Source organism: Hypanus sabinus, chromosome 14 (genome assembly GCF_030144855.1).
Source record: "Hypanus sabinus isolate sHypSab1 chromosome 14, sHypSab1.hap1, whole genome shotgun sequence".
In the NCBI taxonomy this organism is placed as follows: Eukaryota; Metazoa; Chordata; class Chondrichthyes; order Myliobatiformes; family Dasyatidae; genus Hypanus; species Hypanus sabinus.
Genome location: NC_082719.1, coordinates 105,221,594 through 105,234,441, shown reverse-complemented (window position 1 = coordinate 105,234,441; position 12,848 = coordinate 105,221,594). Strand labels below are relative to the sequence as shown.

The window sequence follows — 12,848 nt, the reverse complement described above, 5'->3', positions numbered from 1 at the left end:
GGTCAACTGCAAGTCTTCAATACGCAGGTAGATTCGAAAACCAGGTTGGTGCTCGTTTACGGGAAGAGGAATTTCTAGAGTGTCTACAAGATGATTTTTTGGAGCAGCTCATGGTTGAGCTCACCAGAGGATCAGCCATTCTGGATTGGGGGTTGTTCAATGAACCAGAATTGATTAGAGAGTTTAAGGTAAAAGAACCTTTAGGGGAATGTGATCATAATATGATCGAATTCACCCTGAAATTTGAGGAGAAGCTAAAGTTAGATGTATCAATATTACAGTGGAGTAAAGGGAATCACAGAGGCATGAGAGAGGAGTTGGCAAGAACTGAATGGAAAAGAATACCGGCAGGATGACAGCAGAGCAACAATGGCTGGAATTTCAGGAAGGAATTCAGAAGGCTCAGGATATGTACATCACAAAGAGGAAGAAGTATTCTAAAGGAAAGTTGACACAGCCATGGCTAACAAGAGAAGTCAAAGCCAACATAAAAGCCAAAGAGAGGGCATATAATAAAGCAAATATTAGTGGGAAGTGAGAGGATTGGGAAGCCTTCAAATACCAACAGAAGACAACTAAAAAGTCATTAAGAACTTAAGGATAGAATATGAAAGTAAGCTAGCCGACACCATTAAAGAGGATACCAAAAGTTTCTTCAGATACATAAAGTGTAAAGGAGAGGTGAGAGTGGACATTGAACTGCTGGAAAACGATGCTGGAGAAGTAACAATGGGGGATAACAAAATGGCAGATGAACTGCATAAGTATTTTCACCGTGGAAGCCACTAGCAGTATGGTGGAAGTTGCAAGTGTCAGGGAGCATGAAGTGTGTTAAGTTACCATAACTACAGAGAAGGTTCTTGGGGAAACTGAAAGGTCTAAAGATGGATAAGTCACTGGACCAGATGGTGCACACCCTAGATTTCTGAAAGAGGTGGCTGAGGTGATTGTGGAGGCATTAGTCATGATCTTTCAAGAATCACTGGATTCTGGAATGGTTCTGGAAGACAGGAAAATCGCAAATGTCACTCCACTAATTGCTGGATGTTGGATTCCTGAGACACCCAGGGTCTACCAGAGAACTACATCTGCTGAAGAACATCCATCTGCAGCTCCGTGAAGACCGTGTTGGGGATCTGGAGCAGCAGCTGGATGACCTTTGGCCTGTACCAGAGAGTGAGGAAAAAATCCATCTGGATTACAGAGAAGTAGTCACCCCTAAGTTTGTGGGGGATGACCTCCCGGGGAATGCCGCAGAGACTGGGTTACAGGCACTGAGCGTGGGTCCGTGGTGCAGAAGGGAAAGAGGGAAAGAGGGGAGAGATAGTGATAGGGACTCAATAGTCAGAGGGACAGACAGGAGATTCTGTGGAAGTGAATAGGACAACTGGATGGTATGTTCCTCCCAGGTGCCAGGATCAGGGATGTCTCTGATTGCATACTCAGCATTTTAGAGGGGGAAGGAGAGCAGCCAGTCTCATGGTCCAGTCCGTGCCTTCCATATTCCAGTTATTTCCTTTTCCCTGTGTTCCGTTGGGCACCTTCATTAAGGCACCTGATCTTCATTTCGAACCATCAGCATAAAAGGCTCCGGGTTACAGCTACTCATTGCTGGACCATCATCAGAAGTTTGTCACCGGTAACCAGTCACCGGAAGCCAGTCACCTCAGCAAGGTAGCTGTGCCTGTTTCGGGGCCGCCGAGAATCATGGACTCCAGTTGCTTCAGTGCCGTGGCCGTTTAGTGAATTCAGTCATTCAGCTGGGTTGCCGGCCATTTTGCTGTTACTCCAAGTAAGATACGAATTTCGTTGTTTTCATGGCCAGCTGAGACTGGGTCAAGTCTGAGTCTGCCGTCTGCTGTTCCTGGGTCGAGTCGAGAGCCTGTTCTAGTCCTTCCAGCTGAGCCATTTGCCGCTACTCCGAGTTGGGTATTCCGTCTCCTCGTTGTCCAAGTCCTTCAAGTCCAGGCTTGTCATCCATGTCCAAGTCCAGGCTCCAAGACGTGTTCCAGTTCCAGGCTCCGTGTTCCAGTTCCAGGCTCCGTGTTCCAGTTCCAGGCTCCGTGTTCCAGTTCCAGGCTCCGTGTTCCAGTTCCAGGCTTGTGTTCCAAATCTAGGCTGAGTCCCAATCAAGTTCCGACTCCGAGTCAAGATCCAAGTTCTGACTCCAAGTCAAGTCCGAGTCCAAGTTCTAGTCCAGGTTTTATTGGTTTATTATCCAATGTTGGCATTTTTGTCGTTGCTCTCTGGCCTTCCTAGTAACGATCAATAAACACTGTTCTATTTATACTACCTGTGTGTCTGTGTCCTGCACTTGGGTCTGCTCTCAACGCTCCCTTGTAACAGCCAGATGCCTTGGTACTTACTTAGAGAGCTAGGTAGAAGGCTGAGAAGCAGGACTTTCCGGGTAGTAATTTCTGGATTGCTACCTATGCCATGGGCCATTGAGGGTAGAAACAGGATGATTTGGCAGATAAATGCGTAGCTGAGAAGCTGGTGCAGGGGGCAGGGCTTCAGGTTCTTGGATCATTGGGATCTCTTCTGGGGGTTGTCTCTGAACCTGAGGGGAATCAATATTCTCGCGGGCAGGTTCGGTAGAGATGTTGGTGAAAGTTTAAGCTAATTTGGAAAAGGGGTGGGAACCAGAGTGAAGGGACTCAGGATAGGATGGATAGTAAAAAGCAAAGATAGCGTGCAGTCGGACTGTCAGGAAGGGCAGGTAGATGATAGGACAAAATTGCAGCCAGCAGGGTGAGTATCAGTGCATTAGGAATGCACAATCAAAAAAGGTAGCAAATACAGTACTCAAAGTGTTATATCTTAATGCACAGAGAATAAGAAATAAGGCAGATGATATTGTCAGGTATGATGTTCTGGCCATCACTGAATCGTGGCTGAAGGATGGTTGCAGTTGGGAGCTGAATGTCCAAGGGTACATATTGTTTCAGAGGGATAGGAAGGGAGGCAGAGGGGGAGGTGTGGCTCTGCTGGCACCTTATCTGGTGCATATATCTGTAGAATGGCATCATATCTGTAGAAAGATGTCACATAGGATCAGAAGATGTTGAATCTTTGTGGGTTGAGTTAAGAAACTGTAAGGACAAAAGGACTCTGATAGCAGTTACATTCAGGCCTCCCAACAGTAGCTGGGATGTGGACCACCGATTACAACAGAATGTAGAAAAGGCATATCAAAAGGGCAATGTTATGATAGTCATGGGAAATTTCAACATGCAGGTCGATTGGCAAAATCAGGTTGGAAATGGATCTCGAGAGTGAGTTTGTTGAATGCCTAAGAGATGGCTTTTTGGAACAGTTTGTCGTTGAGCCTGCTATTCTGGATTGGGTGTTATGCAATGAACCAGAGGTGATTAGGGATTCCATTTGAAATTTGATAGGGAGAAAGTAAAGTCTGATGTAGCAGTATTTCAGTGGAGTAAAGGAAATTACAGTGGGATGAGAGAGGAATTCACCAAAGTAATTTGAAAGGGCAAAGATATGCAGATGAAATACAGTGTTGGGAAGTATATGGTCACGCCCTTTGTAGAAGAAATGAAAGGGTTGACTATTTTCAACTGAAGAGTAAATACAAAGAACTGAGGTGAGAGCTAAGGTGCAAACTGACTTTGTGCAGTCCTTGTGCAGGATTCCCTAAAGGTTAATTTGCAGGTTGAGTCTGCGGTGAGGAAGACAAATGTGCTGCTTGTATTCATTTCAAGAGGACAAGAATATAAAAGCAAGGATATAATGCTGAGACTTTATAAAGCACTGGTGAGGCCTCACTTGTGGAGTATTGTGAGCAGTTTTGAGCCCATTATCTTAGAAAGGATGTGCAGAAACTATAGAGGGTTCAAAGGAGATTCATGAAAATTATTCCAGGATTGAATGGCTTGTCAGAAGAGGAGCATTTGATGGCTCTGGCCTATATTCACTAACTCAGAACAAGGAGGGGTGACCTCATTGAAATCTATCAAATAGTGAAAGGCCTTAATAGAGATGATGTGATGTTTCCCTATGGCGGGAGTGTCTAAGACCAGAGGACACAGCCTCAGCCTTTTAGAATGTAAATGTGGAAGAATTTCTTTAGCCATCTGAATCTGTGAATCTGTGGAATCTGTGGAATTCTTTGCCACAGGCAGCTGTGGAGGCCACGTGTTTATGTATATTTAAGGCAGAGGTTGATAGATTCTTGATTAGTCAGGGCATGAAGGGATATGGGGAGGATGCAGGAGATTGGGGCTGAGAGGAAAATTGGATCAGTCATGATGAAAAGGTGGAACAGACTCAATGGGCCAAATGGCCTATTTCTGCTCCTATATCTTTTGGTCTTATGGAAAGTCTGGAAATCTAAAGCCTCAAGACTTGGGACCTGGAGGCCTGTCCTGGGGCTGGTGGTCTGTGTGTGGGTGGGTAGGAAGGGAGGGAGAGAGGAGGGAATATTTTGCTGCTTGTTGTCCTGGGTTGTTTTGACAATGCTATATTGTGGGGTGCTGGAGTATGTGGTGAACTTTATGAGCTGCCCCAGCACTTCCTCAATCCGCTGCTTGCTGATGCATTTCACTTTATGCTTCATTGTACACGTGATAAATACATAAATCTGAGTCTGAGATCGGAATGGCCAGAGGAGAGCTGCTAGATTACAAAGGCATGTCAATACCGTTGTTTGAAAATATGTCTCAATATATCTCACCACCAGTGATGCTAAATGGATTACATTTCATCAGTGTCATAATTACATCTGGTGGGAATTCAAGTTACATTAACCCCTACCTTTGTAGCCAGACTTTGCTCTGTAGCTTTGGACACCAATTTCTCAGGAGGGATCTTCCACTTCTTGCATTTGGAGCTGACATTCCAGAAGTTTTCTTTGACAGGATGCAGGGTGGACAATCTGTTGAAAAAAAAAATCAGTGTATCAAAGTTTAAAGTTTGAAGTAAATTTATTATCAACGAACATGTATGTCCCCGTTTACAACCCTGAGATTTGCTTTCTCCTGGGCATTCATAGCAAGTAGAAAGGAAAAAAAAACTGCACACGACAAAAATCCAGTGTGTAAAAGACAACAAACTGCAAACACAGAACGAGAATAAAAACCTGTAAATAATCGATATATATCGAGAACTCTATTAGCCCTCCGTCTACTCGAGATATTCAGTAACTATTTTATTCAGATCTATTCACAAAACATTTAAGATTCAGAATTCAAGATTGCTTTATGTAATTTCTCGTATACAAGACTAAAGGAGAAAATATCAAAGTTTCCAAGATATTTCCCACAGGTCAAAATTCTGCTGACATTTGCAGATGATTTTAAAACACACCACCATTTTGTTAACCATGATAGCTCTTTAGTTTTTGATTTCAATTCTCATTTGCACCAGATGCAGATTACTTCTTCCCTCTTAGACCATACGACATGGGAGCATAATTAGGCCATTCAGCCCATCGAGTCTGCTCTGCCATTCCATCATTCCATCATGTGCTTTTTTTCCATCAATGCTGCCTGGTCTGCTGAGTTCCTCCAGCACTTTCTGAGTGTTGCTTGGATTTCCAGCATCTGCAGATTTTCTCTTGTTTGTGGTTGAAGGGAAGTAGCTGTTCTTGTTGGACTTCTGAGCCTCATGCTCAATGGGAGCCACGAGAAGATGCCTTGGCCCAGACGGTAGAGATCTCTGATGATAGATATTGACTTCTGGAGGAAGCAGTTTCCTGAAGACACACACTCAGTGATTCAGGAACAGCTTCTTCCCCTCTGCCATCAGATTTCTGACTGGATAATGAACCCATGAACACTACCTCACTACTTTTTTTCTCTCTTTTTGAACCAATTATTTAACTTTTTAAAATTAATTTAATTTTCTTAAGTGTGAGGGTGAAAAGCCCGAGGTCGTAGTCCATTTGATGTGTGCTGGACTAGTGATGAGGTTCTACATCAAGAGTTCAGGGTGTGAGGTGCTAAGTTAAAAGGCAGGACCACCAAGGTTGTGATATCTGGATTGTTACCCATGTCACGTGCTAGTGAGGCCAGAACTAGGAAGGTTATACAGTTTAACATCTGGCTAAGGAGTTGGTGTAGGAGGGAGGGCATAAGATTTTTGGATCACTGGTCTCTCTTCCAGGGATGGTGGGATCTGTACAGAAGGGACAGTTTCCACCTGAACTGGAAGGGGCTAATATCCTAGCAGGAGGGTTTGTTAATGCTGCAGGTGAGGTTTAAGCTAGAGTTGCAGGGGGATGGGAACCAGAGTGCCAGAACAGTTAGTGGAGAAGTTGTGAAGACAGATGTTGTTAAGACCTCTGACAAAGTTAGGAATCAAAAGGTTGAGCATGGTGCGACTAGTGTCCTGAGCTGTGTATATTTCAAAGGAAAATGTATCGTAGGAAAGGCCAATGAGCTCAGGACATGGATCAATACCTGGAATTATGATGTTGTAGCCATGAGTGAGGCTTGGTTGCAGGAGGGGCAGGACTGACAGCTCAGTATTCTGGGATTCCATTGTTTTAGATCTGACAGAGAGGGAGGGATTAAAGGAGAAGGGATGGCGTTACTAGTCAGGGGAAATGTCACGGCAGTGCTCTGTCAGGACAGACTGGAGAACTTGACTAATGAGGTGTTATGGGTAGAACTGAGAAATAACAAAAGTATGACCATGTTAATGGGGCTGTATTACAAACTAGCCAACAGTCCAAGGGAGTTAAAGGAACAAATTAGTGGTGAGATAGCAGACTGTTGCAAGAAACATAAGGTTGTTGTAGTAGGTGATTTTAACTTTTCACATATTGACTGGGAATCCCGTACTGTAAAGGAATAGACAGGATAGAGTTTGTCAAATGTGTTCAGTAAAGTTTCCTTTTCCAGTACGTAGAAGTCCCAACAAGAGAGTGTGCAATACTGGATCTACTTTTTGGGAATGGGACTGGACAGGTGACAGAAATTTGTTTAGGGGAATACTTTGCATCTAGTGACCACAGTGACATCAGTTCAAAGTAAATATGCAAAAGAGATAAGTCTGGTGCACGGGTTAAGTTTCTAAATTGGAGAAAGGCCAATTTTGTTTATATGTGGATTGGGGCAGGCTTTTTACTGGCAAAGGTGGGCTTGGTAAGTGGGGTCCTTCAAGAATGTAATTTTGAGAGTACAGAAGTTGTATGTGCCTGTCAGGATGAAAGGTAAAGAGAACACATGTAGGGAACAAACACGAGGAAATCTGCAGATGCTGGAAATTCAAACAACACACACATAGGGAGAAGCACTGTCGAGGTTTTGGGCTGAGACCCTTCGTCAGGACATGTAGGGAACCTTGGTTTTCAGGAACATTGTGGCCCTGGTTAAAAGGGAAAAGGAGGTGTATAGCAGGCAAAGGCAAGCAGGAACAAGTAAAGTGCTTGTGGAGTACAAGAAATGCAAAGGAACATTGAAGAAAGAAATTAGGAAGGCTAAAAGAAGGCATGAAGTTGCCCTAGCAGACAAGGTGAAGGAGAATCCTAAGGGATTCTACAGATATGCTAAGAGCATAAGGATTGCAAGGGACAAAATTGGTCCTCTGGAAAACCAGAATGTATGGAGTCAAAACAGATGGGGGAGATCTTAAATGAATTGTTTGTACCTGTATTCACTCAGGAGATGGACACAGACTCTATAGATGTGAGGCAAAGCGGCATCAACTTCATGGACCCTGTACAGATTAGAGAGGAGGAGGTGTGAGGCAAATCAGAGTGGATAAGTCCCTTGGACCCTATGGGAGGCAAGTGCAGAAACTGCAGGGGCACCAGCAGAGATATTTGCAGCATTCTTAGTGACAGAGGAAGGATAGCCATTTCAATAAGGCTCTAAACGTAAGCCAGGAAATGACAGGCTGGTGAGCCTGACATCAGTAGTGGGAAAGTTATTGGAAGGAATTCTAAGGGAACAGATATATGAGTATTTGGATGGACATGGACTGATTAAGGATGGTCAGCAAGGCTTTGTGCATGGTAGGTCATGTCTAAGTGTACTGCTTGGATTACCAGCATCTGCAGATTTTCTCATTTGCAAATCTAATCATAACTGATCTAATTATTGCACCATGGAATGATCTGATCTGTATGGACAGTCTACGAAACAAGCTTTCCACTGTATCTCTTTATATGTGGCAATAATAAAGCAATACTACAAATTCCAATCCCAGTCACATTCTGTTGTTAGAAGATATAACATAGAATATTAAAGCACTGAACTGATCTTTGGCTCCCAATGTGATCCTGATCTTTAAACCTTCTCCAAGATCAATCGAACCCTTCCCTCCACTAGAACCATCAGTTTTTCTATCATCCGTGTGTCTATCTAAGAGTCTCTTAACCGTCTCTAGAGTATCTGCCTCCACCACCCCCCGGCAGTGTATTCCACATGTCCATCACTCTCACTCTACCGCAGATAACCACCACTTGACTCCAGTTTTGTTTAATATTTTTACTTATTTATGTAATGCCCTGGTTCACATCTTTACTGCTCTGTTGTGGGTATTTCATTTAGCAGTCTGTTCTGCTTTCAGCCTGTTTATTGTTGAAGACAGGGGATGACATGGAACGTGTGCCATCTAACCAGCGGGAGGTTTTCTTGGTGAGGGGCAATAAGGTTGGTCTTGGGCATGTGTTCAGTGGGAGATGGAGAGAGAAGACGCTGGGGAGACCCGTTTGTTCGAGATGGATTGCGAGCAATGTTCAGAAGGTGTTGTGCACTTACAAGCTGACTGAGGACCCAGCGCGTGAGTGACAGAGAAGTTCAAGATGAGTTCCAACTTGTGCGCATTAGACTGTTTAATTAGAATGGGCCCTTTTCTTAGTTATTCTTTACTAACCCTTTAGCTAAGATTCATAAATATAATTCTTTTAACTGTATGCAGTGTACTGTCTGTTATTTTGTGGCACTAGTTTGTAAGTGTGGTAAACTACGTATACTTGTCTGGACACGCCCCTCTGCTGACCCACAGACCCCTGCATAAAGGCGATTGGGGCACTGCTCCTCCCTCAGTCTTCGAGGAAGAAAGGATGTCCTTTTTGCTGTTAATAAAAGTTCACTTCCAGTAACCGAGAGTTATTGATGGTGCAACAGTAACAGGGCAGCAAATGACACAGCATCCACACAAACCGGAGTTTCGGGTGGGACAAGCCACCTCAATCTCACAAGTTTGGTGGGACTTGACAGTGTCTTCTCTAGACTTACTCAGCCAAGGAAACCAGGGAGGCTCATTATATATCATCTAAATATATATATATATATATATATATATATATATATATATATATATATATATATATCAACTAATTAATCTATTAACCTCTGGCTTAAATATATACAAAATCTTGGCCTTCAATAGGTTTCAATGAGGTCACCCCTCATTCTTTTGAATTCCAGTGAATAGAGGTCCAGAGCCATCAAAAACACTCCTCATATGATAAGACGTTCAATCCTGGAATCATTTTCGTGAACATCCTTTGGACCCTCTGCAGTTTCCGCACATCCTTTCTAAGATAAGAGGTCCAACATTGCTCACAATACTTCAAGTGAGGCCTCATCAGTACTTTATAAAGTCTCAACATTACATCCTTGCTTTAATATTCTTGTCCTCTTGAAATGAATGCTAACATTGCATTTGCCTTCCTCACCACCGACTCAACACGCAAATTAACCTTTTGGGAATCCTGCACAAGGACTCCCAAATCCCTTTGGACTTCAGATTTTTATATTTTCTCTTCTTTTAGAAAATGGTCAACTCTTTCATTTCTTCTACCGAAGTGCATGACCATACGCTCCCCAACACTACACTCCCCTGGCTGCAAACAGCAAATACCAATGATATTAAACCTGATTCTGATTCTGACTCTGAGGGACTGCATTGGGTGAAGTTACCTTCTTAAGGATAATACTGTTGTGCAATATCATGCCCAGATGTGAAAAATGAATAAAATAAATGTCGGTCATCAGGAATGAGAGATATAGGTCTCCTTCCCTCTGAATTCCATGTGCAGAGTAGTTGGTTGAAAGACAATCAGCCAGTTTTCAGTCTGTCTCCTGGACGTAGATGTGAGGTAAAGACTCCACCTTATTGTGCTCGGGAAACATTCTGTAGTCACAACATCCGGGTAGAAGCTGTCCCTGAACCTGCCTGTACGTGCTTTTGGGCTCCTGATGGAAGGAGGGAGAAGAGAGCAGGACTGTGGTGGGCAGGGCCTTTAATAGAGGCCACCAGCAAAATAGCAGAGTACAAATCAGACCAACAAACTTAGATTCACTTGCTGACTCTATAAAACCATTAGACCATCAGACACAGGAGCAGATGTATGACATTCGGCCCATCGAGTCTGCTCCTACATTCCATCATTGCTGGTTTATAACCTCTTTCAACCCTGTTCTCCGGCCGTCTCCCCGTACCCTTTGATGCCTTGACAAAATCAAGAATCTATCAAACTCCACTATAAATATACCCAATGACCTGACGTCCACAGCCACATGTGGCAATGAATTCCACAGATTCACCACCCTCTGGCTAAAGAAATACCTCATATCTGTTCAAATTGGACACCCCTCTATTCTGAGCCTGTACCCACAAGTCCTAGAGTCCCCAACTATAGGAAACATCCACTCCACATCCACAAAATCTAGACATTTCAATATTCGTGAACCTCCTCCAGACCATCCATGACTAGTCAGGCAACATGGATTTCAGCCTTTCCTAAAGACCCTCAGCTGGTCCCATTTGCCAACTTTTGCGTTTCCACAACTTCATTGTGTTTTTTATTTTCAGAGGGACAGCACAGTGAAAGACGCCTCTGGCCCATCAAGCCTGTGCCATAGAATGACACCCATGTAACCAATTAACCTACTAACCCGTAGGTCTTTGGGATATGGAATGAAACCGGAGCACCTGAACAAACCCACATGGGCACAGGAGAATGTACACACTCCTCACAGACAGTGACGGGAATTGAAACCGGGTCACTGACACTGTAATCCTGTTATACTGACCGGTACACAGTAATGGGGAGAACGTACACACTCCTCACAGACAGTGGCGGGAATTGAACCCAGGTCACTGACACTGTAATCCCGTTATACCGACCGGTACACAGTATCAGTGAGAACGTACGCACTCCACACAGACAGTGACGGGAATTGAACCCGGGTCACTGACACTGTAATACCGTTATACCGACTGGTACAGAGTAATGGGGAGAACGTACACACTCCTCACAGACAGTGACGGGAATTGAACCCGGGTCACTGACACTGTAATACCGTTATACAGACCGGTACACAGTAACGGGGAGAACGTACACACTCCTCACAGACAGTGACGGGAATTGAAACCGGGTCACGGACACTGTAATCCCATTATACCGACCGGTACACAGTAACGGGGAGAACGTACACACTCCTCACACACAGTGACGGGAATTGACCCGGGTCACGGACACTGTAATCCTGTTATACCGACCGGTACACAGTAACTGGGAGAACGTACACACTGCTCACAGTGACGGGAATTGAACCCGGGTCACTGAAACTGTAATCCTGTTATACTGACCGGTACACAGTAACAGGGAGAACGTACGCACTCCTCACAGACAGTGACAGGAATTGAACCCGGGTCACTGACACTGTAATCCCGTTATACAGACCGGTACACAGTAACGGGGAGAACGTACACACTCCTCACAGACAGTGACGGGAATTGAACCCGGGTCACTGACACTGTTATCCCGTTATACCGACTGGTACAGAGTAATGGGGAGAACGTACACACTCCTCACAGTGACGGGAATTGAACCCGGGTCAGTGACACTGTAATCCCGTTATACTGACGGGTACACAGTAACGGGGAGAACGTACACACTCCTCACAGACAGTGACGGGAATTGAACCCGGGTCACTGACACTGTAATCCCGTTATACCGACCGGTACACAGTAATGGGGAGAACGTACACACTCCTCACAGACAGTGACGGGAATTGAACCCGGGTCACTGACACTGTAATCCCGTTATACTGACCGGTACACAGTAATGGGGAGAACGTACACACTCCTCACAGACAGTGACGGGAATTGAACCCGGGTCAGTGACACTGTAATCCCGTTATACTGACCGGTACACAGTAACAGGGAAAACGTACACACTCCTCACAGACAGTGACGGGGAATGAACCCGGGTCACTGACACTGTCATCCTGTTATACCGACCGGTACACGGTAATGGGGAGAACGTACACACTCCTCACAGACAGTGACGGGAATTGAATGCGGGTCACTGACAGTGTAATCCCGTTATACCGACCGGTACACGGTAATGGGGAGAACGTACACACTCCTCACAGACAGTGACGGGAATTGAACCCGGGTCACTGAAACTGTAATCCCGTTATACGGACCGGTACACAGCAACGGGGAGAACGTACAGACTCTTCACAGACAGTGACGGGAATTGAACCCGGGTCACTGACACTGTAAGAGCGTTGTGCAAGCTGTTATGATAGCATGATGTCCCCAGATCTGTTGGATAATTCACTCCAGAGAGAAATTGATGCTTGTTTCACTATTGTCAATGCAACACACTATCTATGGAAAAGAGTAAACAGTCGACATTTCAGGCCCAAAATCTTGACTGCTTACTCCTCTCCATGGACGCAGTCTGACCTGCTGAGTTTCTCCAGCAGTTTGTGGGTGCTGCTCTGGATTTCCAGCATCTGTAGATTTTCTCATGTTTGAGATATTTCCAATGCCGTATCAGAGGTTTAACACTGAAAGAATACTATTGCAATCCAAACGAAATATTAGAACAGGTGAGCAAAATCTAGATCACAGATGGCCCT

General features: G+C 44.5%; 1 protein-coding gene across 8 annotated transcripts in view; it reads right to left on the bottom strand.

The window, feature by feature from the left end:
- Nucleotides 1-12,848, bottom strand: part of LOC132405046 (zinc finger and BTB domain-containing protein 7C) — a 313,232-nt gene that overhangs the window by 110,474 nt on the left and 189,910 nt on the right. For 7 of the 8 annotated variants that reach the window (XM_059989759.1, XM_059989756.1, XM_059989763.1 and 4 more), the window contains one exon: nucleotides 4,771-4,891. The gene's annotated coding sequence lies outside the window, so the exon portion shown is untranslated. Of the gene's footprint in view, nucleotides 1-4,770; nucleotides 4,892-7,608; nucleotides 7,678-12,848 lie in introns of all 8 variants that reach the window. The other variant, XM_059989758.1, reaches the window with a different exon arrangement.